Source organism: Camelus bactrianus, chromosome 22 (assembly GCF_048773025.1).
Source record: "Camelus bactrianus isolate YW-2024 breed Bactrian camel chromosome 22, ASM4877302v1, whole genome shotgun sequence".
Taxonomy (NCBI): Eukaryota; Metazoa; Chordata; class Mammalia; order Artiodactyla; family Camelidae; genus Camelus; species Camelus bactrianus.
This window is the reverse complement of record NC_133560.1, coordinates 30179681-30206683: the sequence shown is the minus strand read 5'-3', so window position 1 is coordinate 30206683 and position 27003 is coordinate 30179681. Positions and strand designations below refer to the sequence as shown.

General features: G+C 54.8%; 1 protein-coding gene and 1 long non-coding RNA gene across 6 annotated transcripts in view; one reads left to right on the top strand and one right to left on the bottom strand.

Moving 5' to 3' along the window:
- The window catches only part of GNG7 (G protein subunit gamma 7), a 128122-nt gene that overhangs the window by 76025 nt on the left and 25094 nt on the right, over positions 1-27003 (bottom strand). For all 4 annotated transcript variants that reach the window (XM_074351185.1, XM_074351190.1, XM_074351187.1 and 1 more), the window contains exon 2: positions 12569-12625. The gene's annotated coding sequence lies outside the window, so the exon portion shown is untranslated. The remainder of the gene's footprint in view (positions 1-12568; positions 12626-27003) is intronic.
- On the top strand, positions 5191-19334 carry LOC141574687 (uncharacterized). 2 transcript variants are annotated; one of them, XR_012501687.1, is made up of 3 exons: positions 5191-8923; positions 15358-15433; positions 15673-19334. It is a non-coding gene; the product is annotated as an uncharacterized LOC141574687 (long non-coding RNA). The 2 variants fall into 2 exon arrangements; XR_012501688.1 differs by lacking the exon at positions 5191-8923 and adding an exon at positions 12642-12868 and having other exon boundaries at positions 13582-15433.

Below are 27003 nucleotides of genomic sequence, written 5' to 3'. Positions count from 1 at the left end.
GCAAAGTGGGAAGATCTTGGGCAAGAAGCCAAGGCTTTCAAGCAGTTACAAGCAAAAGGGAAGGTTTCCAGGAAACGTGCCTGCTCCTAGTGGGACGCTAGGGCCGCGGTGCCAGTCACCCTCGGGCAGGGGGCTGAGGTGTCTCCCTCTGCTGCCCCGGCCGGCCGCAGGCGTGGTGCGCAGAGCGGGCCTGCAGGGTGGACGTGCTGGCTCCGCTGGGGGCTGCCCTGCTCCCGGCCCCGGGGCCCCCTGCGGCCTCTGCTGAGGCCTCTCCACTGCGATCCACAAAGGCGAGGAGGCCCCCTCACAGCAGCGCGTGTGGGGCTTGTGCAAACAGGGGCCCCTCCACGGAGCTTCAGTTGGTTGCAGCCCCCAACCCCGATCGGGGGGCCTGCCCCCTTTCCCTCCCACAACCCTCAGGCCCTCACTGAAGACTGAGTTTAACCCACGTTCCCCAAAATTCATTTCCACCTGGAACCTCAGGAGGTGACTGGCATGAACTGAACTGTGTTCCTCCAAACCCCCACGTGGAAGCCCTGAGCCCCGAGGCCGCAGACTCTGACTGTAGCTGGAGATGGCAGTCTTTAAAGAGTGGATGAAGGTAAAATGGGGCCCTGAACCGGTGGGACTGGGCTCCCTACTAGAAGAGGAGATCGGGACACAGACACGCAGGCGGGGAGAACGCGCGGGGATGCGGGAGAGGAAGTCCGGCCCGCAGCACCGGGAGAGCGCGCCTGGGGTTGACGGCTCCGTCTGTGGTGGCTGGGCTGCGCGGCAGCTTGAGCAGACTAGCACCATGACCTTATTTGGAAATAGGGTCTTCACAGGGGTCAACAGTCAAAGTAAGATAAGGTCACACTGGAACAGGATGGGCCCTGGCCCAGCACAGGTGTCCCTGTAAAAAGAGGAGAGGCGCACAGGGAGGTGGGGAGGAGGGCCCCGCGGGGACAGAGGCGGAGGCTGGCGACGTCTCTACAAGCCGAGCATGGCCTGGCGCCCCCGAAGCCAGAAGCGGCAGGATGGATCCCCCACCCACCTCTGAGCCGCTGGAGACACCCTGATCTCAGGCGGCTGGCCTCCGGACTGGGGGCACAGATGTCTGTGGTTCAAAGCTGCCCCGTCTGCTGCGGCCGCCCAGGATGCCGACCCCCTCCCCACACCCTGACTGTCTGCTGAAGAGCCAGGCCGTCCCAGCCTGCCTGCGATACACCCCTCCGGCAGGCAGAGCGGCTCCTTTGTCCACCCTTGTCCTCAAAAGCATTTCCAGTGCCCCGAGGGAACTGCCACGTGGACAGCTTCTGTTTACGTTTACTTTTGATAGGATACATCAGTCCATCCGAGCTGCTGTCACAGAAGCCCCAGACCGGGGGCTCCTCGCCATCAGGGAGGCTGGAAGCCAGCAATCAGGCGCCGGCGCTGTGGGTTCCTGGTGGGAGTCTGCCTCCTGGCCTGGGACGGCTGCCTTCCTGCTGTGACCTCGCGCAGCGGAGAGGGCGCTCTGGTCCCTTCCTCTCCTTATAGGGACACTAATCCCATCCAGGGGGCCCCACCCTCATGACCTCACCTAACCCAGATCAACTCCCAAGGGCCCCACCTCCAAACCCCGTCCCACTGGGAGTTAGGGCTTCAGCAGGTGAATTTGGGAGACATGAACACTTGGTCCACAATATAGGGGTAGGTTATTATTAAACACCAGTGTGTACAGGCCAGGGGCCAGGCGCAGGATGGGTGGGTCACCTGTGGCTCCATACCGCCTGGCAGGCACGGTCGCCTGGAGCCAATGGGCTGCGAGACACACTTCGCAACTTTTGAATTCTTGTACTGCAGCATATTTATGCAAAAAGCCTATTATTCTTCCTAGGGGTGTGTGGGCCCGAGTGAGGGTGGGTGAAGGGAGAGCCATGTGTTGGCCCAACTCCCTGACTCTGCAGCTCAGACTGGGCTCCCCGCTGTCCTGGGAGGCAGACAGGTGACCTGCAGGCTGGGGGCCAAGGTGTCAAACCAGAACCAAAAGATGTTTCACACCCCAAAGAATTGACAGCAGGATCTCAAACAGGTAATCACACACCTGTATTCCCATCGTGATTCGTAGCAGCCAAGAGGTGGAAGCCACCCAGGTGATCATTAAGGCCTGACGGATAAACAAACGTGGCCCGTGCATACGGCGGAATGTGGTTCAGCGTTAAAGAGGAAAGAGATTCTGACACCTGCTACAACGCAGATGAACCCTGAGGACATGTTGCTCGGTGACATAAGTCAGACGTGAAAGGACAAATGATTCCACTCACAGGAGGACCCAGAGGAGTCACATCCACAGAGACAGGAAGTAGATGGTGGGGCCGGGGCTGGGGGAGGGGAGTGAGAGTGAGGGTTTCGTGGGGACAGAGCTGCAGTTTGGGAAGATGAGGAAGCTCTGGAGATGGTGGTGGGGATGGTTGCTCAACAACGTGAATGTGCTTAATGCCACTGAGCTGTGCACCTACAAATGGTTAAGATGGTGAATTTCATGTTATGTGTATTTCAACACACACGCGCGCGCATGCGCGCGCGCGCGAGCAGTTGCTGCAAATGCTCACGAGAGCCCGAGTCTGTCCTGGGTGTGTGTGTAGCAACGCAGCCCATGTGCAAACATGGCAACCCTGGTAGCCTCACAACATGGGTGACTGTCCCCAGATGGCATCTCCAACCCTCCACTGCCAGGAGGGGCTGAGCACTTCAGAGTCCTAGGGGAAGGACGCAGGGACCAGGTCGGCCAACCTTTCCTGACAAGTCCCAAGGACAGAGAGGAGGGCAGGCGGGCGGGCAGGGAGACCAGCACCGCTGCTCCCACCCCTGGCTGCCCGGGTGTTTACTGAGCTTGGACAAGTCCACTCCAAGGGCCCAGCATTTCCTGCCCCAAGAACAGGAAAGCAAGGTCAGCTCAGGACACGGAAGCACTGCCCCGGCTGCTGTCCCTCCTGGTGGATGCGGGGCTGGGCCCACAGACGGGGGACTCCTGCTGGTCACCTCTCAGGGGTGCGGGCTCTGGGTCAGGGGCATGTTCTGTTCCCACGGTTCGGTGGCTTCTTTCTCGCCCTCCGTCAAGCCAAAGGACCCCGGGATTGGGGGCAGGGGTCCAGGGATCACCACCACCACTGAAGGGCCTGGGGTCCCGCAGTCAGGCCCAGGTTTCCATGGAGACCAGAGGCCCCGGATAACCTTCACTGTCTTCAGGAAGGAGGAAGGCAGGGCCCAGGGAGGGGAAGAGTGCGGGGCTTGGGGTGGGAGACACCTCCAATGACAGCGGGGTGATGGGATGCGCTTCCCGTGAGCGCCCCCTGTGCCGGCCGCAGGGACACGGACCCCAGAGCTGGTGACCCCCTCTCCCCTGGGGCAGCCCTGGGTGGCGGGGCAGGCATTATCCCAATTTTAGTGAAGGAAACAGGGTGGGAAAAGTTGCCTGCCTGACCGGGGGTCTTGGAGCTGGGAGGCACTGGGGCGAATGCTGCTTCCCAGCCTGGCTCCAGCACTGTGGAGACAGCCCTCTGCGCACCACTGCTGGGGGTGACTAGAGCACCCTCACCTTCCCTGTGCCTCAATTTCCTAATCTGGAAAACCAGGGAGGTCCACTGATTGTTGCCATGGGTGGGGCTGGAACCCTCTATGGCTCCCTACTGCCCTCTGGGTAAAGCAGTCTCTGCCTGCGGGCTCCTTGCTCCCTCCGCCTCACCTTCCACCCCTGCCCTATGTCTGGGAACCACCTGGAGGGTCCCTTCCATCTCCAGTCAGCTCCAGGACGTTGTCAACTTTGACTCAGATCCACTTCCTCCAGGAAGGCCTCCCTGAGGTCCCGGAGGAAGCACCTGCGGTTGCTCTCAGGCAGTGCTGTCACCACCAGCTCACTCAACCGGGTCTCAGCTGGGGTGATTCCATCCCCCAGGGGACGTCTGTGGTAGTCACAACTTGGGGGGGCTCCTAGCCTCGATGGGGTGGGGGCCAGGGATGCTGCCTGTGGTGGCCCCTGCAGAGAATGACCCAGCCCCACGCCTGCAGTGCCGAGGGGGCCAGCTGGCTCTGCCTCGTGTCACTGGGATGCAGAGAATGGCTGATGGTTTGCCGGGGGCGTGTGCGGGTGTGGCCCCACCCGGAGTCCTGGAGGCGGCCTCTCTACACGCCTACTTGGACTGTGCCTGTCCTCGGCCCTGCACCCTGGCTCCAGTCAAGGATGCCCACAGCCTGGCTTCCTAGCTTTGTGAGTCCCGTGGGCAGAGGGTCCTGGCTCCGAGCTCACCTGCCGCTCGTCCAGGCAGAGGTCTGAATCAGCCAGGAGGTTAGTCAGGGAGCCAGGTGTGGCGTGTCTCATTCCGGAGGATCGTGAGCTTGGATCTCGCTCTGGCCGCTGACTCAGCCGGGGAGCCCGCGGGTGATCATCACTCCACTCCGGGCAGGGTGAGCACGTTCTCTGCTGGCCCCGATGTGTCACCCATCCTGGTCACAGGCTCACCTCTCCACTCAGGAGGGCAGGTGAGGGTTCGTCCCGGAGCCTCATTCTTTCCTTCCTTCACTCACTCGCTAAACATCCGGCCGGTGGCGCTCCCTGAGCTGAAGGAGCTTACGGTCCGGCTTGGCTGACAGACGCAGCTAATTTGAATGTCACAGAACAGTTACCGTGTGGCTCTGGGCAGTAACTTGACCTCTCTCTACTCTCATTTTCTCCTCTGTGAGATAGGGCTGCCATTTTAGAAAGAGTGTGTGTGAAGACAACCTGGCAGGTGTATCAGTCAGCTCCTGCTGCATGACAAGTCGCCACAAACTTCAGGTCTAAAACAATGCCCTTTGTCATCTCCTGGTTTCTGTGTTGGGAAATGGGGTGTAGCTTAACTGGGTCCTAAGCTCGGGGTCTCATAAGCCTGAAATCAAGGGATTGGCTGGGCTGAGTTTTCATCTGGGAACTTGGGGTCCCCTTCCAGGCTTATCCGAACGGTTGGCAGAGTCCACTTCCCCGCAGTGGTGGGCCAGAGGCCCCATTTTCCTACTGGCTGTCAGATGGGGGCTGCTCTCTGCTCCGGGGCTGCCTGGCCTCCTGCACGGGCAGTTCACGATGCAGCTGTCTGCTTTCTTCACGGCCAGCAGGACAGTACCTGCTGCTGCTGCTGCTGCTGCGCTCTCTCTTTATTGTGGTAAAAAGCATCCGACTATCTTAACCACGTTTAAGTGCACAGCTCAGCAGCATGAAGCACATTCACATTGTTGTGTGACCATCCCCACCATCCATCTCTAGAACTTTCCCATCTTCCCAAACTGAAACTCTGTCCCTATTAAACACGGACTCTCCATCCCTGCCCCCAGCCCCTGGTCCCCACTGTCTACTTTCTGTCTCTATGGATTTGATGCCTCTAGATATGCTTCTGGTCTCCTTTAAGGGCGCATCTGATTAGGTCAGGCCCACCTAGATAACCTCCCTTTTGATGAACTCAAGAGTCAACGGATCAGGGGTCTTTGTCACACCAGGAAATTCCCTTTGGCCATTTCACATCAGCCTAACCATAGAGTGGCATCACCTCTGTTCTGGGTTCTGCCCACACTCAGGAGCAGGAATCAGACAGGGTGTGGACACCAGGAGGTGGGGGTCTAGGGTACCATCTTGGGATATGCCACCTCCCGCAGGAGGGGCACAGATGTAAAGGGCACTGCTATGTAAGGGCTACTGTCAGGGAGAAGCACAGGACAGCCCCCTGGGGACACCCTCTCTGGGAGGCACAGAGAAGACAGCAGAGATCCTGGTTTCTCCCTGCCCTCCTCACTCCCCTCCACACACACACACACAAGCAGGAAGGGCTCTTTCCACTTTGCAGATGTGTGATGGTCTTGCACACCCAGGAGCCACATCTGCACGTGATAAATGGCACGGAACTCTGTACATACACGGGCCCCATGCCAACTTCCTAGTTTTGTCCTATATTCACGTGAGATGCCACCACTGGGAGGAGCTGGGAGAAGGGCACATGAGATTGCTCTGCATGGTTTTTGCAACTTCCTATGAATCTGTGATGATTTCAAATGAAAAGTTTTTGAAAGATCAGGTGAAGCCACGGGTATGTTTAGGTGTGACTTGGACAAAACGAACCACGCGTCATTCAAACACCACCTCTCCACCCCAACCCTGACCCGCCCACAGCTCCTTCTCCCACTCTGTGGTCAGCAGGGTTCTAAATCCCCCAGAGACCTGCCCCCTGTAGACCAGCCCCCAGGTGTGTGCAGGACTGTGAACATGATAAGATACCATACCCTGATTAGGTGATTTTATACAGAAAGGATTTGGAGGATATAATTAAAGTCTCAAGTCACCTGACTTTGAATTAATCAAAGGACTCTTTGTCTGGGTGGGCCTGACCTAATCAAGTGAGTCTTTCAAAGGGCAAGGCCCTTCCTGCAGTGGGAGTCTGGTGGGAAGAGTGGGTCTATGAAGGAGACTATGTGGTCAGGCCGGGACCTGGGTGGCCTCCAAGAGCTCAGGGTCATCCTCAGCTGGCAGCTAGTAAGATAATGGTAGCCTCTGTCAGATGGCAGAAAGGAACTGAATCCTGCTGACAGCCTGGGTGAATTTGGAAGTGGGTCCTTCCCCAGTTGAGGCTCAGGTGAGACATCAGCCCTGGCCAACCCCAGGGAGACCCCGCGCAGAGCCCGGCCACGCTGCTTCCACACTTCTGCCCTGATAGGTGGGGCGGGTTGGGGGAAGCTGCTGAGTGTGTGGTGACTTGTTACGCAGCAAGAGCTAGCAAGTGCACTCCTCCTGCAATGGCAGAGCAGAGCACCCAGGGTTTTACAACCACTATCACGTTTAGTCACACACAGGGGTTGCTCCTATGGCTCAGGAAATTCTAAAGGTTTTGGGAGCTGGGAGCCAGGAACTGTAGCTGAAGACCAAAATATGTATTGATTTAAAATCCCAGGATCACACCTCTCAAAGGCTCCATCTCCAATTACCACCAAGCTGGGGGGTGGGTTTTAACACCTGAATGGGGGGGACACCAATGGCAATTAGAGACAAGCTCCCAACACCCCAGTTCCCCGTGCCCTTGCATTTGGGGCACCTGCTCAGGCCCCCTCCCCACCCTCAGCCCCTTCAGCACCTCCCCCTGCCCCCAACCCCTGAGTGCACCCCACCCGGGCCTTCTCAGGCTATGCCTTAACCCTCTGTTACATGTACTCGCCGAGGGCATGGTCCCGGGAGCTTCTGTGCACAGACATGTGTGTTTTAGTCTGATGGGGCTGGGCCCATGGGCATCTGCTCACCGAAAGAATGAAGCAGGAGGGGAGGGAACAAGGAGGCAAGAGCCACACTTCCAGTGCCCTCTGGCTCAGGTGGAGTCAGGCCAGCACTCTGCAGGGCTGAGAATGGGCCCTGGGATGAGGGGGACCCCTTCTGCCCGCCCCAAATGGGCCCCTCTTTGGCTTCCACGTGGCTCCCCATCTCCCCCTGCCCCTCACCTTCCTGTCACTATTGTGTGTGTGACTATTACCTTCTGTGTGTTCTGAGTCAAAGGAGGCCTTGAATCTGTGACTCCACTGGTGGCCACATGGGCACATCACCCCTGCCCCGAGGAGGCTGACTGCTCACGCGGTTGCCTGGGGACACTGCGGTCTCAGTGCCTTGGTTGTTGTGTCAGTTCTTACTGGCCCACAGGTGGGAGCCCTGCCTCGAGATACTGGACGTGAGCCTCTCTGGTCCTCGGTGTTCAAACTGGTAAAATCGGGGGCGGCATTAACCAGCCCACGAGCGGATTCCCCGAGAGAATCTGCAGTGTGCCTCAGCCCACAGGGTCCGGAAGAGCGGGGCTTGAGCGGGAACCATGGTGATAACACACAATAAAGAAGGCGATCTTGACTCACCCTGGGACCAACAATCTTGGGGAGCAGGGACCCTCCCCCTCGGCACTGCTGACACGGGGCCTGGACACTCTCTGTGGGGCGTCCTGGGTCCCGGGGGTTGTGGACCAGACTCCCTGGCCCCACCCACTCATGTCCCAGTCATGATGACCACAGGTGTCGCCAGATGTCACCCAGGGTCCCCTGGGGCAGGGTCACCATGGTGAGACCCCGCTGAGTGGGGTCAGGCTCGTGTCCTGGGAAGCACCCCATGGGCTGCTCTGCACAAGGGGATACTCTGGCTGCAGGGAGAGGGTTCTGGGCCCGCGGGCTGCAGCGGGTCCCCCCCGCGGCCGGGTTTAGCTGGGCACCCCGTAATTACGTAGGTACTGTGTCCGTTTTCTGTTGGGAGGGCGGCGGCAGCAGCCGTGACCTTCTGTGAGCAGGCGGTTTTAAGGTTCTGACCGCCTGTCTTGGCAGGTCTCTCGGGAGAACAGCTTGTCCACGGAGAGGACTGATAACAGTGCGCATTTCAACACGCCTGCCCGGGACAGAGCCGGGCGGGGACCGACGGGATGGGGACGGGGCGGGGTGGGGAGAAACATGCTCGGACTTGCACCCTGGGGTTGGAGTTTGCACCCCACACAAGGGCCACTCTCTCAAGATAAAAGTCCCAGGAGTGCTTTTGGCAGAACTGTTCACAAACTCCCGGGAGAACGAGGGTTATCAGAGAAACACTCTGCAGTTGGAGGTCACGGAGTTCTGTTTGTTCCCGTGCAGGGAGCAGGAAGGCTGGAGGAAGGCTTGAGAAATCCTTTGCGACCTAGAAGCACCGATTTACCCCAGTACATTCCCAGTGTACTCATCTCCCCGCTGCCCGCCCTCCCATGCCTGTGGGCCTGGGGCTTGTGGCTACCACACTAGAGGGCCGAGCTCCGGACTCGGTGTTCACCTCAAAGGATAATGGCACCTTCTGGAGGGAGGCCGGCCCCCCGACAGCCGGGATGTCTGAGAGCCATTCCACGAGGCAGGAGTCAACTGGCTGTGGTCCCGGCCCCTCGGAGCTTCAAAGCCAGTAAGACGCGCCACCCGGGGTGCGGGGACCTAGCCACATCTAAAGACAGGACATGGGAGGCGCCAGGAGGGCAGGGTTTCACCCAGGGGGACCCTGCCCTCACGGGACACCGGGTGGTGCCTGGGGGACATCTGTGGTTGCCGTGACTGGGGGCCCCCTGGCATCGAGTTGGGGGACGGGGCAGGGAAGCTGCTCCATACCCCACAGAGCCCAGGATGGCCCCCGACAGAGGACGACCTGGACCTGTGTCAGCCGTGCCCGGGGGGACAGACCCTGAATGGTTCCCGATTCTCGCCGGAACGTCAGCCCTGTGTGAGCCGGTGTTCCACCCACCCTGTGCCCTGTTGTCCCCCAGGGCCTGGCCCAGCCAGACGCTCTGGAGTCCTGGCTGAGGGAACGAAGGAAGTCTTTGGGAGGGCCCCCAAGGCCTGGCCAGTCCAGGCAGGAACTATCCCTGTGCCTGCACTGGAAGGTGACAGAAGCAAGACCCAGTCCTCCGGCAGCAGAGCAGCAGCTAGGCCGCCCACCCTCATCCTGTGGCCTTTGCTCCCGGGTCCAGGCTCTGCTTCAGCCCCTGGGATGCGCCCGGGCTGGGGTGGATCTGTGGGTGCAGGTGCCCAGGGCCTCCAAGGTCATAGAGCTGTGTTCTCTGCCTCCCTCTTACACCCAACGGACCCACAGAATCTCTGGGTCTGTGAGGTAAGGGCCCCCAGAACAGGGTGACCGTGGGTCTCTGGGTGCTGGACCAGAATGTCCCAGAGAAAGTGAACAGGAAGTCACAGGACTCTGAGAGGGGTGAGGGGTTGACTGAAGACACCTGGATGCCCAGTGGCACCCCCTGTACCAACCTGCATCTCCATCCCCGCCTGGCTCAAAACCCAGCCCCGCCAGAGACAGCAAGGACTTTCTCCGCCCCCTAGTGGCCACCAGCAGGAACCGCAGCACTCTTGGGACCGTCCCCGGCCCAAAACCCCAGGCAGGAGCAAACGCCCCAAACTCCGGGTCCTCGTTGAGCCCTGGTGTCTGCGGAAATTCAGTGCAGCTGGACCCAGCGGTGCTGTGGCCAGGATGGGCGGTGGTGGCCTTTGTTCGGTGACATCCTGGCTCCCCTGGAGAGGTAGCCACCCTGCCATGGGAAATCCAGGCTGCCCGGCCCTGCCCGGGTGCTGGGGAACCGGACATGAGGGCGCCTGCGGACATCCAGCACTGCGCCTGGCAAACAGGACAGGCTTAAGAGTGACTATGAAACTAAAAAGGTCTCAGGGAAAGTCCAGACTCCCCGCTTCGAGGAGTGTGTCAAGGGGAACAGAGGACCCCCTGCAAGGCTGGCCGTGGGCACCAGCTCAGCAGAAAATTCTGTCTCCTTCCAACACACCTGTCCACTGGGCACTGCTGACATCGGGGCCGCTCATCCTCTGTGCGGGCGTCCTCAGCGCTGCGGGGTCTGCAGCAGCAACCCTGGCCCCACCCTCTCAATGACAGGAGCCACCCCCCAAGTTGTGACAACCACAGATGTCCCCAGACGTGTCCCAGTGGCTCCTGGGGGGCGTCTGAATGATCCCCAGATGAGACCTACGAGCACAGCTGAATTCCAAAGGGCGCAAGGATTTAAGTTGAAAACATGCGATCCGAACAAAAGGCAGGCGAATTGTTCTTTGAAACCCCGACATTTGGAAGCAGGCCTCGCAGAGCAGAGAGAGCACGGCCGTGCGCAGAGTGCTGCAGGTCCCCCGCGGCGAAACCCGCCAGGAGCCAAGGGCAACGACCACTGGGAGAAGCGTCCGCGGCGAAGGCGGCGGACAGCAGGCGGCGTCCAGAGACGCCGGGAGCGGTCAGACAAGTCACCCAGAGAGACACTCCAACAGAAAGGTCAGGACGCAGCCGGGCCCTTGGCGGAAGCAAAGCCTGAGAGGAAGGGACCAGGGAGACGCGGACAGGGCAGTGACTTAACGCTGGGCTTGGGAGGGCAGGGAGGCAGGCTCCGGGGTGGGCGACGTTGCCTTTCTGGAGGTCTTTGTGGCTGAAGGTCAGAACGTAAATGAGATAGCCCAGACCTGAATTCTCAGACCAGGGAAGCCTGCTTATGGGAATTTACTCCCAACGAGGACCAGCCCAGGACGTACAGAGTCCCCACAAGGACATTCATCCCAGAGAGCCGCCAAATTTAAAAAGAGAGCAAGAGAGAAAGAAAAGAAAAACAGAAAAAAAAGTGAACACCCCCCAAAAAAGCCCACCAACAGACCACCTAAGTCAATTATAAAATTATTTTAAAACAAATAAATTACAATCCGCCCATAACGCGGAGTGCTAAGCCAGTGCTAAGTGCGTGCTGTGAATCTGTTTCAGACCCTGGGGGAGCACAAACAAGCCAGCTGGATGCCAGGGCACTGAGCACGGGCCCTGCGCACAGCACCACGCGCCCAAGCCCCCCTCCTCTCCAGCCCGACCCCGTAGCAAGAGCATGAGAAAACCCTTTAAACCATTGTACAGTTAGGCAGTTGCAGACACCCCTGCAAATGTCAGAGGGTCCTGCTCTGTTACGCGACCCCCCCCTCCACAGTTCTAGACTCTTCCCTTCTCCCCGTAAGACACCTGGTCCCGCAGCACAGCGCGTCTTAATTCCCACCCCAGTCCCTGGCAGCCCAGCAGCCTTTCTGTCCCTACAGGCTTGCTTCTCCTGGACATTCCATCTAAGTGGAATCATACGAAGTGTCGTCCCGGGGCTCTGCACTCTTGTCTAACAATTTTCCTTTACACGCACAGCACACACACCGGGTGAGAATGCACCTTATAAAGACATCAGGTCTCCCTCAAGTTTGTTGATACACTGAACACAGCCCGAATCAAAGATCCATCCAAATTGTTATTAGAAACTGCACGTTTACTCTCAAGACCCCGTGAAAGAGGAGACTCCCGGGGAGCAGCAGAGACATTTGTGACAAAACAGAGGCGCACGGGAGGCACGGGCCCGGGGCCGCAGGCAGCCTCAATTTTTTCCATTTCCTCTTCATACATCACAAAAGCCACCTGGAGTCCTCTGAGGAGTGAGACCCGAGACAGGTAGGAGTGAGAGACCAGGACCTGAGCTTCAGTTTTCCTCAAATTTAACCCTCCTGAGGCCTCGCAATGGTGCCAACCTGCCATCGCGCCAGGGCGGGCAACAAGGTCCAGGTATTTGTCACGCACGGGGACCTACTCTGCTCTGGATGACAGCCATTGACAGTTGTCATCTCCATGCAGATGACAACTGGGGTGAAGCACCAGAGCACCCTAATCAAGCCCCTCGAGGAGGAGGCTGAGAGCGGGAAGCAGGCGGCACCATCAGGCTCGCCACCCCGCACCCGTCCTGGGGGCTCAGGACCGGCACTCCAGCCCCACAGCCCCCTGCTTCACGGCGATCAACCAATCAGGAGCTGAGGGCACAAGGTGCTCCCTGTGGCTCCCGTGCGCCTTTGGTGGACAAGACCAAGCCTCAGAAACAAGAGAGCAAGGCCTGGCGTGGGGGACACAGGCGTGCACGGCAAGGATACCCGCCTGGACGGCAAGCCAACCTCTTCATTCTCATCTTGGCTCCCAACAGCCAACCAAACACCCACGTGAACTCCAAATCGAATATGGAGAAAAGAAAAAGCCCAGGACACTGACCTGTGCTCGAGGCCTGCTGTCCGCAGCGCCGCGGTCCAGGAACCCAACGTCCGCTCCCTGGAAGAAACACGCATCATGTTAGTTGAGCACGATTTGGCCTGAAATGCCAGTGAGTGTTCAGTGGTGTCAGCACAGAAGAGGCGCGGGCTCACGATTAGATGTAAAAACTCTGGGAGTCCTGCCTTTGGGTTTCTCTCCCCCACTGTGGGAACAGCACAGATAGGATGCTTCGAGACGCAGGGGAGTCAGACTGATCCCGGCAGTTTGCCAGAAAGCCTTCTCAGCACGCTGTTACCCCCGGTGAGTTTTCCATGTGTTCCAACACTACGGTGGAGAAAAGGATGCGATGTTCACATGACCTCTTTCTTTCTTTCTTTTCCTCCTTTCTCCCTCCCTCTCTCCCTCTCTCTCTTTCTTTCTTTCAACTGGAGGGACTGGGGAATGAACCCAGGACCTCATGCGTGCTAAGCACGTGCTCTACCACAGAGCTACACCTCCCCTGCCCACGTGAACTTTTATAGTTTATGCAAGACATTCACCAGCATCATTTGACCCTCACAGTTTCCTGGAAGGAAGGGGAGGGGGCTGAGTCAACCCCTTGAACTGCGAGCCCTGGGGTGCCCAGCCCACCTGGGTTTGCCTAAGGCATGCGGCCAACTAAACACAGGTGGGATTCTGGATGGGATCCTGGGGCAGAAAAGGACACTAGGGAAAACTAGCAAAATCTGAATAAAGAGGGGACTGAGGTCACAGACCTGCACCCACGTCCACCTCTCGGTTGTCATAAATGCACTGTGCGTATGAGAGACAAGACCATTGGGAGAAATTGGGGGATGGGTAGGCAGAGATGGGAACTCTCTTCGAAATGCTTCTAAACATCTAAAATCATTCTAAAATTAAACATTTACTTTAAAAAATAACTCAGTTAAATTTGTTAAATGCTGGTTCCCTTTCTCTGGGAAAATTAGTTCAGGCTAATGATGGAGAACTGACATCCCCACAATCACCTGCAGGTGGCGCTGCTGCCCCAGGAACACCCTCTGAGCTCCGGGAGCTGCTAGACTCTGACCCACCGGTATCTGTAAGCCCGCGGGGCCACCTAGGATTGGAGCTGCTCAAGCCGCTGAGGCTAGAGGGGCGCCCTGGACGGTGCGGGGACCCAGACAGCAGTGGACAAGCAGGGACGAGAGACGAAAGGGCCGGAGCAACGTGCCCACAGACCTGGAGGCCAAGACTTGCCTCAATCTTGCAAGGACCGTCTACACGTACAGTCCTTCAGCTTTTTATTTTTGAAGAAGTTGCAAAACTAGTGCCGAGGGGTCCAGGCACCCTTCACCTGGTTCCCCAATGGCAGCTCCTTACACAACTGGGGGACATTATCAAAACTTGGAAATGGTGACCGATAATCTAAACATAAAATTTTCAGACAGTATTACTGAGACATAATTCTCATGCCACACAATTAGCCTATTCAAAGTGCACAGTTCAGTGGAGTTTCTTGTGTGTGCTTTCCCAAAGTTGTGTGACCATCACCACAAGCAATTTTTGAATATTTCATCACCACAAATATTTAATCCCCAGCAGCAGTGCCCCCCACCCCGGCCCCTGACAACCCTCTCCCTGTGTCTGGGGACTGGCCTATTCTGGACGTTTCACGTCCATGGGCTCACACACTGTGTGTCCTCCTGTGTCTGCTTCTCTCCCTGAGCACCGCGCTCTCGGGGTCCGGCCCCGTGGGGGCGGGTGTCAGGGCTGCTCTCCGGGTCACGGCTGAGTGGTGTTCCCTTGTGTGGAGGGACACATGCGTTTCTCTGTTTATTACTGATGGGCATTTGGGCTCTTCCCATTTCTGGCTACTGTGAATCATGCTGCTGAGAACGTGGGTAGCTCAGGAATCACCTTCAAGATGTTTCTCTCTTTCCGTCCTCACATCTACCATCCGTACATCTCCTGGTTCTTGGCCCTTTAACATCAGCTGCTAGCTGTCCTCAAGTCCTTGGAGTTGGATTTGGACCATGAGGTGACCACCACAGAGCCCCCACCGGGCTGTGCTCGGCCCAGACCGGCTTGGGCCGGAGCAGACAGGAGTGAGGACAAAAATCGTTCCTGCAGCGCTGTCCCCAGGGCTCACAAGACAGCAGGCTGCCAGGTGCACCAGCTGGCACCAGGCTGTCCCCGGGACCTTCGCCCAACAAAGACGCTGGGCTTCCACTTCCCCATCAGGGCGCTCCCCAGGCCCCCATGAAGGGCCCGCAGGGGACAAGCCGCAGGGGACAAGGAGACGGGACGCAGCAGCGGGACCTGCTGCAGAATTTGCAGAGCTTGAAGCAAAATGAAACTGTGGGACCCCTTGTTCAAAGATTATTACAGATTTTAAAATAGTGACAACAGAGCCGTGGTAGGCAGGGGTCTGCAGACCCCACACACACCCTGCCTTTATGAACTGCCCACAAGGCAGGGTCAGTAAATGTCAGACACAGACAATGAAAACTCCAGGCACAAAGTGCCCAGTGCTGTGAGGGAGGAAAAATCATGGGGTTGGAGTGGGGGAACAGGCAGAATGCACAACGGTGTCCACGAGGAGCCCGCATGGACAGGACGATCACCCGTTCCTGTCATGGGCAGCACATTCTTACAACCTGCGAGCCCCACCCTGTCCCCAGGCTTTCTTTTTCATGTTTTAAAAATTAAGATGGAATTCACATACTATAGAATTCACCCTCTAAAATGTCCAGTTCAATGGCTTTTAGGATGTTCACAAGACTGTGCGACCATCGCTCTAATCCTAGGACACGGCCATCTCCCTGAAGAGACCCCATACCCATCAGCATGCTATGGTTCAAAGTCCAGTCTCCCTCCGGAGAGGTAAGACCCCCAATTCAGGAACCACGTGTGCTTTGCTCATCACAGTGGTTCAAACTGGTTTCACCACCAGCCCACAGGAGGCGCTCACCAGGGCTCACTAGTTCTGGGGATTTTGCACAGTCCAGTCAGTGCCAAGGGCACAGCCTGCGGAAGTGGGTGCATCTGGGGGTGAGGGGTGGTGGGCGAGTCCCGCTCCTGCCACCATGTTATGTAAGACTGTGGCCTCCGTGTTGCTGCAGACTGTGGCCTTCTCAGCTTGCACACATCGATGACGCCATCAGCATGTTGGAGAGGTCCACGTGGCAGGGGACTGAGGGTGGCCTCCGGTCAACAGCCAGAGAAGAACCAGGGTCCCACAGGAACTGAATCCTGCCTAGGACCATGTGAACTTGGCAGCAGCAACTTCCCCAGTCAGGCCTTCCTAGGAGACTCCAGCCCCAGCTGACACCTTGATGGCAACCAGTAAGAGACTCTGAGCAGAGGACCCAGCTAAACCACACCCAAATTTCCAACCCACAGAAACCATGAGATAATAAATGTGTGGGTTTTTTTAAGCCACTAAGTTCATGGCGACTTGTTACATGGCGTTAGCTAACTAATATGATAGGAGACTATTTAAATAAATCATACAGTAGAACAAAAATATCTAATAGCTCCTGAATGCATATACGCCAGTCTCTGTGCTGAGTTTTATTTTGTGTGTGTGTGTGTGTGTGTATCTAACAAAAACTATAATTCACTTTTTATGAAGCAAGAAACTGGAGTCACAGAGAAAGAAAATCGATTGCTCAAGGTCACATGTGAGCAGAGCCAGGACATACAGGAGGTCGGACGGATGCCAGGCACAAATCCCTAATCACTTTCCCAATACCAAGCTGGCAAATGAGAACTATTAGATACAGGTGAAACGATGGGCTGGAGTGTGAGTTGGCAAGCTCTGGCCCATGGGCCAAATCCGGCCCACTGCTTGCTTTTGTAAATTAAGTGTTATTGGCACACAGCCACGTGTCTTCATTTCCGTATCGTCTGTGGCTGCTTTTGCTCCACAACGGCAGAATTGAGTAGTAGCTACAGAGAGCATGAGGTCTGCAAAGCCAAATATATGCACTCTGGACTTTAAGAGTTTGACAATCCCTGAGCTAGAGTTAGATTCCAGGGGCTTCGCAGACCAGGAGCAGGGAAATCCTGAAGTGTGTGAGCAGAGACACACACTACACAAACAATGCTGGTGCATTTCACATGCTGGAGTGCCCCAGGGGAGGTCCCAAACACAAAGCGGTGTCACGGGAACTGACTGACGACTGTCTTCAAAGTTACAAGATAAGAACACTGGCAATAAAAAGAGAGACATAGGCACACAGGGCTGAAAGTCAGAGTGCTAGCTGGTTTTGAGTCACGACTTTGGGGTTTCATGTCTTACTTTAGAAGGACATCCCTAGTTCTCCAAATTTTCCTTTTAAAAATCTTTCACTTTGGAATAACTGTAGATTTACAGTAAATTGCGAAGCTAGTACAGAGAGTTCCCAAACAACCCCACTAGGCTTAATCTCACATTTACATCTTAGAGGAGAGGTCAGCCAGCTCTTCTGTAAAAGGTCAAATGACTACCATTCAGGCCCTGTGGGCTGTAGCTCCCTGCTGCACTTTCCTCTGTGTTTGTTTCTCTCAACACTTTAGAAACATAAAAGGCATTTTTAGCTCCTGAGCTGTATAAAAACAGGCTAACGATAAAGTGTACTCCATCTGCACAATGGAATATTATTCAGCCTTTAAGAGGAAAGAAATTCTAACACGCTCCAACATGGATGAGCCTCGAGGACATGATGCTTAGTGACAAAAACCAGACACAAAAGGGCAAATACTCTCTGATTCCACTCACAGGAGGGCCTAGAGGAGTCAAATTCACAAGGACAGAAAGTAGCCAGTGGGGCCAGGGGCTGGGGGAGGGGGAGTCAGTGTTTAATGAGGACAGAGTTTCAGTTTGGGAAGATGAGAAAGTTCTGGAGATGGAGGGTGGAGGTGGTTGCACAATAATGTGGATGTGCTTAATGCCACTGAGCTGCACACTTACAAGTGGTTAAGGTGGGAGGGAGGGTATAGCTCGTGGCACAGGGCGAGCTTAGCATGCACAAGGTCCTGGGTTCAATCCCCAGCACCTCCTCCAAATATAAATGACTTAATTACCTCCCCCTCATAAAAAAAAAATGGTTAAGATGGGAACTTTTTTTAAGATAGTAACTTTCATATTATGTGTATTTTACACTATTAAAAGTAATTAATTATAATATAAATAGCTAATTAATACATTTTTAAGAACAGGCCAGTGTGGGCTGGATCTGGCCCCCAGGCTGGCTGGCCAGCCTCGCAGGCTCACCACCACCATACGTTTGTTGCAACTCAGAAACCAGCGCTGGTGCGTTACTATCAGCTCCACACTTCACCTGGCTGTCACTGGTTTTGCCACAGACGTCCTTCTTCTGTTCCAGGATCCCATCCAGATCCCACAGCGCTTTTATGTGCCTCCCTTTTCTGTAACTTAGTTCCCTCTGGATCCTCATTTCAGGAAAATCTAGAGCCTCCGGGCCACTAGGCAAGAAAGGTCAAATGAAGGGTGGTGAGGATGAACACGGGTGGTCACTGCTTGGGGATCTGCGCTAGGCACATCGCGGGGGGGAACACTGGACAGGGGCCAGGCGGGGCCACCGTCCACACGGACCAGGTGCTGTGTGCAAAGACTTCACAGCCAGGAAGCGGCTGGGCCTGGTGCAAACCCCGGGCCGCTGCAGCGTGCTTCTCCCGCCAATCTCTGTGCAGAGGGACGCGGGCTCTCGGTTCTCCCGGGCACAGTCCGGCTGTGGAATTCTGGGTTCGTGTGGCTAGTTGCTTGCTGAACCCTCTGAGGAGCTGCTGGACTGTTTTCCAGAGCAGCTGCTCCATTTTCCATTCCTGCCCCTTCTGGCCATGTGCTCAGTCATATCATTGCTTCTATTGAATTATTTGTTTGTTTCAGATCTTTATTATTTTATTTTTATGACTTATTTTTAATTCTTATTTCATTATTTTATTTTATTTAAAAAGTATTTTTATCTTTTTATTTTTATTATTTAAAAAGTATTTTTATCTTCTTTCATTATTTATTATTTTTATCATTTAAAATTGTTCACAGCAGCAATCTTTACACTAGCCAAGACATGGCAGCAACCTAAATATCCATCAACAGATGACTGGATAAAGAAGTTGTGATATATACATATACACACACAATGGAATACTACTCAGTCATAAAAAAGAATTAAACAATACCATTTGCAGCAACATGGATGGACCTAGAGATTATTATACTAAGTGTAGTAAGTCAGACAAAGACATATCACTTATATGTGGAATCTAAAAAAATGACACAAATAAACTGATCTACAAAACAGGAACAGACTCATAGACATAGGAAACAAAGTTACGGTTACTAAAGGGGAAAGAGGGGGTAGATTAGTAGTTTGGGATTAGTAGGTACAACTACTATGTATAAAACAGATAAACAACAAGGACCTCCTGTACAGCATGGAACTATATTCAACAGCTTGTAATGACCTATAATGAAAAAGAATCTGAAGCCATATGCCTGAAACCAACACAATCTTGTAAATCAACTATAGTTTAATAAATAAAATTAAAAAAAAAGAACAACAGTGGTATTTGGTCTGTGTGAAGAACATATTTACAAAAGTATGATTTCTGTTCACTCCCCAGATTCCGTGGCAGTCTGGCCATTTTTTGTCTTTACAGACTGTTCACTGATCTGGCAAAGAAAACTCAATGAACAAGGATTAGTTCCTCAGCTGTGCTTAATGCGCAGAACTAAAACTGATGAACCTTATTTTTATCTTCCTTTTTATTACTCTTTATTTTTATTTTCTTCCTTTATTATTTTCCCTTTATCAGGATAAATCATTATCTCATTGTTTCATTATTACCATTACTTCATTATCATTGCCTCATGTTATTATTACTACTGTGTGTGTGGGTCTTGTCTTGTCTTGGGAGGTGGGGTGATGACCCCTCCCCACCATCTGGCCCTCCGGCAGGAGAGGACAGGAGAACTAGGCGCCCTCTCTGTTTCTGTAGCAGAAGGCGCGCCGCCTGGTTTACAGAGGTCTGCACCCTGAGGCTGGGGGTCCTGCTCGAACGCCCAGAAACCAACAGGGACCCCGCCCGTCCTAGGTCCCGTGGGTGCGGCGGCCCCACCTCTTTGTGGGCTGTTCCAGTAAAGTGCTTCCTTCCTCTTTTTTAATTGTCCTTTTCCACCCGCAGCTATCGCAGTGCGAGCTGGAGACCAACCACCCGAACTTCCTAATTCCTGACTCGCTGCGCCCGCGGGGCACTCTGCACCTCAGCAGGCCCCGGGTTGAAAAGCACAGGACCTTTACACATGCCATGGGAGGTCAACTGCTGTGACCCCCGCGGAGGCCAGAGTTCATCCACGGGGACTGACCATCAAGCAGACACAGGCTGGGAGGGCTTCTTGTCGGGGGCAGGGGGATGGAACAACCCATCACCACGGCCAGGAGCAGGATGATCAGGGCAGCCGTCAGCGCCAGGATGCAGCCTCCTTGGCACGACCCAGCCGTCATCTCACAGCCCTGTAGCCAGGACTCCAACAGGCTCTTGGGGCTCAGTCCAGACGTGGGCAGGGTGGGTCCCTCCGGGGCTCCAGGGAGAACCGGGTCCTGCCTTTTCCAGCTTCTAGAGGCGCCACACCCCTGGCTCGCAGCCCCTCCCTCCATCCTCACCGCCAGCGGCGCAGCATCTCCCATCTCTCTCTGACTCTGACCCTCCCGCCTCCCTCTGATAGGGACCTTGTGATGACATGGAACCCTCCGGGAGTCCAGGGTCACTTGCATCCCAGGGGCCTTAACTCCACCTGCAGCGTCCCCTCTGCCATGTGAGGGACACGTCTGCAGGTCCTGGGGCGGGGACAATGACATCTCTGGGGGCGTTATCCTGCCGACCGCACGCTGGAACGCCCCACGACGGGCGTGCATCTTGCCCTGTAAAACTACTTTCCACAGCAGGTCGCCGAAGCGTACAGGCAGCGTGACGCCTTGCCTATAAAGTTAAAAACAACGCGACTTCCTCGGCCGGATGGATTTTTCTACTGTGCCCCCCCCCCCTGAAGCCCCCGCCAGCATCATAGCAGGATCATAGCATCAGGATCAAGACCTCCAGCCTGGATTAACCCACCCCAGAGCCATCTCAGGCCCAGGGCTCACGGCGGACCAGACAAGAGCCCTAATAGAATCAGGCACTGGGATTACTCCGCAGTCTCACTTGGCGGGTGGAGAGCGCATCCTGACCAAGGCTGAGCGTGTTTCTGCAAGGCGGCCCCGGGCAGGAGGAGACCTCTTCCTTCCCCCGTGAAGGCTCACTGACCAGGCTCCGTGCCTTCAGCCCGACCCTCGCCCCGTTCTCACGGGGAGATTCCAGCAAGGAGGCCGCTCTTCCCCCCGCCCTGGCTCTAACACCACGTGGAACCAGAAATGGGACACCCATTTGTCCTCTGCCCGCCCTGTTTCTGTCGTCAAAGCTCTGGGGGGAGAAGATGCTCAAAGGCACCCCAGGGAGGGCCCAGAAGCTGCGGTCCCACCCCGGACACCCTGGAATGGGGCTGTGCGCCCGATCCCCGCTGAAATCACCAAGTCAGTCGCCTCAGACAGCACTTCACTGAGGCGGCAGCTGGTGTGCCCTTTTACTTATTTTTTTAAAGGGACATTGGGCAAGTAATTTAATGTCCCCATCACAATTTCTGGAGCTACGTTCCCCTGCCGTGGCAGCATCTCCGGCGACCCCTGCCTCCCTCTGCTGTGTCAGGGTGGGTCTGCATGACCAGTCACACAGCAGCACATCACTTCTGGAATAAGTCAGAAAAGGCGTGTGGCATCTGCCTGCTCTTGGGAGCCGGCCACCCTGCTGTGAGCAGGCCCAGGCAGCCGCAGGTGGCCCATGTGGGGAGGAGCCATGGGAGAGGCTGTCCCAGAAGTGGCTCCCCTGGCCCCAGTCGAGCCTTCAGATGAGGCAGCCCCGGCTGACATGTGCTCTACCACCCTCTGAGAGGCTCTGAGCCAGAACCACCAAGTTAAGCTACCTCCAAATCCCTGATCTATAGAAACTGCGAGAACATAAACGCCGGCTGTTTAAACCATGCTTTTGCGGTACTTTGTTACACAGCAATAGATAACTGATACACCCACCGTCTGGGCAGATTCACCTGACCGCCCCCATAGATGTTTTGCCAGTCGCTACAATTTTCTAATGGGGAGCAACAAACAGCCCTGGGTTTTTTCACTTTCCTGTTTTCCCACCATCTGGAGGCCTGACTATCTGGGGAGACACAGAGACTGACAGGAATTCAATGAGGGGAGGGCAGTAGAACAACTGGGATGAGAGAGCAAAGGCCTCAGGACTCCCAGATTATCGGGAAGCACCGGTACCTGGTTTCTTAGAGTGAAGCAGCCCGCTGCCTTTATCTGTTTCCCTCTAAAGCAGAGTCTCCCCCTCAGCCCTGCTGACGGGGGCCGGGTCCTTCTGAGGGGGGCCGTTCTGGGCACAGCCTCTTGGCCACCACCCACTCGATGCCAGGAGGTCTCCAGTGTGACAACCACACAGGTCCCCAGAGGTGACCCAGTGTCCCCTGGGAGCAGGGTCACCCCCAGTGGAGACCCCCTGCTCCAAGCACGCCCCTCACAGGTAGGGACGGCAGGACTCAGCGTTAGGTGACAGGCAGAACCCCCCGCCCCTCCCCGGGCTGCAGTTCCCCCTTCCAGGAACTGAGTGTGTGGGACTGGGATGTCTGAGCCCCCTGCCCTTCCCACACTGACACCCCACCCGCACGGGGCAGGAGCGCTTCTCACCGGAGGCTCAGTGCAGATGCAGAGCTATCTGTGTGCAGGCGCTGCAGCCACCACCCCAGCCTTCACTCATCACCACAGCAACCGTCTAAATGTGTCACCCTGAGGAGCTCTGATTGCAAATGAAGGCTGGGGGTTGGGGGGCGGCACCGAGCCTGGAGCCTGGAGCCTCCCTAGCTGAGCTCCTGAGCTGGGGACAGGGTGACATGCTGCTCCAGGGACTGACCCAGACCAGGCACCCCCCAGGTCCCAGTTAGATGGGACAGAAAGGCCGGGGGTACCTGACCCAGAGGCTCAGGAGCTCTAGGAGCCCAGCAGAAGTGGGGTGCTGCTGCCCTCAGCTATGTCTTGGTGCCTTGGAGACTCCCAACCCTCCTCCATGAAATACGGGATGGGGTCCCCCTGTTTTATATTGTCTGACCACGGGGGTTACTCTGCCGTGCCATGTGAGCAGGGATCAGACTCAATATTTTTCTGAATGATTAATACAGGGTCTGCCCCCTTTAGCACTGCGGACACTGGGGCCAGGTGATCCTCTGTGCAGGGCTTCTGGGCACCAGTCTCCCTGCCCCCACCCACTTGATGCTCGGTGAACCCCAGTGTGAGGACCCCAGATGTCCCCGGCCATTGCCCGGTGCTCCCTTGGGGACAGGCCCACCCACTGTGCTCGGCAGCAGCCCTCAGAGCCCCACCACCTGGAACTGTCCTATAGGGAGGGACGGGTAACTGATTTGGGAACGGGACCAATTTCCGATAAAAAAGAAAAAAAAATGTGTACACACAGATTTCTCTTTCCTCTCAAAGTCAAAATAGCTCCACTCTGTTCCGCAGAAGGGGGTGGGTGGGGACAGATATTCCTGCCTCTGAAAGGCACATGGCGGCGTGTGTCCCGACTCCACGCCTGACTCACTCCCCCGTGCCTCAGTTTCCAAATCTGTAACACAGAGGTGACAGCAGCACCTCCTGGCCAGGTTTGTTTTCTGGATGAAGGAAGTGAGTAGCTATAACATGCATAAATCAGTACCTGGAACGTTGTTAATAGTATGTAACTTCTTTATTATTAGAACTTCTTTATCACTTCAGAACTTCTATTGACCTGCTTTGTTGACAAGACCAGGGTTCAGCAAAGCATTTCTGTGAAGGACCAGATGGGAAGTGTTTTTGGCTCTGTGAGTCAGAGGGTCTCTGTCGCTACCGCTGAACTTGGCCAGTGTGGACAAGGGGGCGAGGCTCTGTCCGGATAGAAATGTACCAGCCAGGATTTTCTGGTCGTGGAATGGTAGGACCACGAGCTCGCCTCTCCTCGTGACTACAACAAAACCGCAACTGACTGCTAAACAGCCATTAAAAAAAAAAAGACTGGGACCTAGCAGAAAAGATTTTCTGCAACTGAAAACATAAAGAGGGAACCACAGCAGGACGGTAGGAGGGCAGGCTCGTGATATAATGGGGCCCCATATCCCCCGGGTGGGCGACCCCCAAGCTGAAGGATGATTAAGTCGCAGAGGCCCTCCCACAGGAGGGACAGTTCTGAGCCCCACGTCAGGCTCCCCAGCCTGGGGTTCGGGCACTGGGAGGAGGAGGAGCCCCCAGGACATGCGGTTATGTGGGCCAGCGGGGCTTGGCTCCGGGAGCCCCACGGGACTGGGGGAAACAGAAACTTCACTCTCTTGGGAAGCGCACACAGAATCTTGTGAGCGCCAGGTCCAAGGGCAGAGGCAGTGATTTCACAGGAACCTGGGCCAGGCCTGCCTGCTGGTTTTGGAAATTCTCCTGGGGACACAGGGGACGGCTGCAGCTCACCCAGGGGACGTAAAAGGTGGTGGCGGACATTCCAGGAGTGTTCATCTACATGAGCTTTCCCGGGGGCTGACATCTTGATTGGATCATTGGCGCCAAGACCCAGCCCCACCCAACAGCCTGTGGGGAAGCCTCAGGCCAAACACCACACAGGGTGGGAGCACAGCCCCACCTGTCGGCAGACCTCCCGAGCCACAAAGGCCTCTAGACAGGACCCTGCCCACCAGAGGTCCGGGACCAAGCCCCACCCAGCAGAGGGCAGGCGGCGGCTCCTCCTGCAGGGAACCTGCACAAGCCCCATCCACCAGGGGCGGGCACCAGAAACAAGAAAACAACAATCCCAGAGCCTGTGGAAGGAGTCCACACACACAGGCCAGACTCCACCCTGGGACCGGCTGGACCCTGGCTCTTGGGTGACAAGAGAGGACTGCACTGCTGGGACGCACAGGACGTCTCCCACAGAGGGCCACCTCTCCAAGGTCGAGAAATGCAACTCACCTGCCAAGAACTACAAATAGAAAGACAGACAATATGAGGTGGAAGAGGAGTATCTCCCAGGCCAAAGCACAAGATGAAAACCCAGAAGAAGAAATGTGATGAGGAGATAGGCAATTTATCAGAGAGAGTTTAGAGTAATGATGGCAAAGATGTTCAGAGAACTCAAGAGGAGTACAGATGCACAGAGCGAAGTTTTCAGCAAAGAGTTGGAAAATGTAAAAAATACACAGAGATGAAGAATAAAATCACTGAAATAAATAACACACTAGAAGGAACCAAAAACAGACTAAATGAGGCAGAAGAACAGATCAGTGAGTTACAAGACAGATTAGTGGAAATCACTACTGCAGAACAGAAGAAAGAATGAAAAGAAATGAGGACAGCTTAAGAGAACTCTGGGACAGCATGAAGCGCACCCATATTCACATTATAGGGGTCCCAGAAAGAGGAAAGAGAGAGAAAGGACCTGAGAAAACTTTCGAAGAGGTAGTAACCAAAAGCTTCCCCGACTTGGGAAAGGAAACAGTCACCCACATCCAGGAAGCACAGAGAGCTCCACACAGGACCAACCCAGAGAGGAACCCGCCCAGGAACACGGTCATCAAGATGACAAAAATTGAGGAGGAGAAAATACTAAAATCAGCAAGAGGAAAGCAACAAATAACACACAAGGGAGCTCCCGTAAGGTTATCAGCTGATGTTTCAGGAGAACTCTCCAGGCCAGAAGGAAGTGGCACGATACATTTAAGTGATGAAAGGGGAAACTTACAGCAAGGCTCTTGTTCAGACTTGATGGAGAAATCAAAAGCTTCACAAACCAAAGCTAAAAGAATTCAGCACCACCAAACCAGCCTTACAACAAATGTTAAAGGAACTTCTCTAGTCATTAAACCATAAGAGAACAAAAAGAAGAAAGAGAAAAAAAAAAAACCTATAAAAGATTGCTTTGGCAGTTTGGGGTCTTTCATGGTTCCATACAAATTTTGGAATTGTTTGTTCTAGTTCTGTGAGGAACGTCGTGAGTACTTTGACGGGGCTGCGCTGGCTCTGTGGATTGCTTTGGGTGGTGGGGCCATTTTGATGATGTTGATTCTTCCACTCCAAGAGCACAAGATATCTTTCCATTTCCTTGTATCATCTTCAGTTTCCTTCATCAGTGTCTGACAGTGTTCAGAGTACAGGTAACCTCCTTGCTTAAGTTTATTTCTGGGTATTTTGTTGTTTTTGATGCAATGGAAATGTTTATGCCAGTTACAAAATTCTGGCTTGTGAAGTAAAAAAAAAAGTGAATGAAGAGCCACAAATGGCAAAATATCCTTCTTTTTTATGGGTGAGTTGTGTTCCACTGCGTATATGTGCTACCTGTTCTTCATCCATGTATCTATTGATGTGCACTTAGGATGCTTCCGTATCTTGCCAATTATAAATAACATTGCTGTTAATAGCGGGGTGTATGTATCTTTTCGATGTTTTTGTTTCTCTTGGATAAATGCCCAGGAGTGGAATTGCTGGGCCATATGGTGGTTCTATTTTTAGGTTTTTGAGAAACCTCCATGTTGTCTTCCACGGTGGCTGCACCAATTTACATTCCCACCGTGTACAGGGGTTCCCTTTTCCCCACACCCTCACCAACATTTGTTATTTGTGTTCTTTGTGATGATGGCCGTTCTGACAGGTGTGAGATGGTGTCTCACTGTGATTTTGATCTGCATTTCCCTGACATTAGTGATGTTGAGCAACTTTCCACGTTCCTGTTGGCCATCTGCGTTTCTTCTTTTGGAAAAATGTCAGTTAAGTTCTTCTGCCTGTATTTTAAACGGGCTGCTTGTTTGCTTTTTAACTGAAGTACAGTTGATTTAAAATGTTGGATCAGTTTCTGGTGTGCAGCACGGATGGTCTCGGAGGGCACTGTGCTGAGTGAAGTAAGTCAGACCAAGAAGGACAAATACTGTAAGAGACCACTTACATGTGGAATCTAAGAAAATACAACAAACCAGTGAATATAACAGGAAAGAAACACACTCACAGATGCAGAGAAGGGACGAGCGGTTACCAGTGGGGGGAGGGGCGGGGCGGGGCAAGACGGAGGGGGAGGAGGAAGAGGTGGGGACTATCAGGTGTGACAAGCTGCGAGGAAGCGCTGTGCGGCGTTGGGGGGCGGCGCCAGTGCTTTGTAAGGGCTGTAAATGTGCAACCTGTAAAAACTGTGAAGCACCACATCGCACACCTGTAACATATAATACTGTACGTCAGCTATTCTTCAACTTAAAAAATACGATACTGTAAAATACGTATATAAATAAATAAAAAATGGTTTTAAAAAAATGCACCAGTCCAGGCAGCGTGGACCAGCCTACGGGCTGCAGTTTG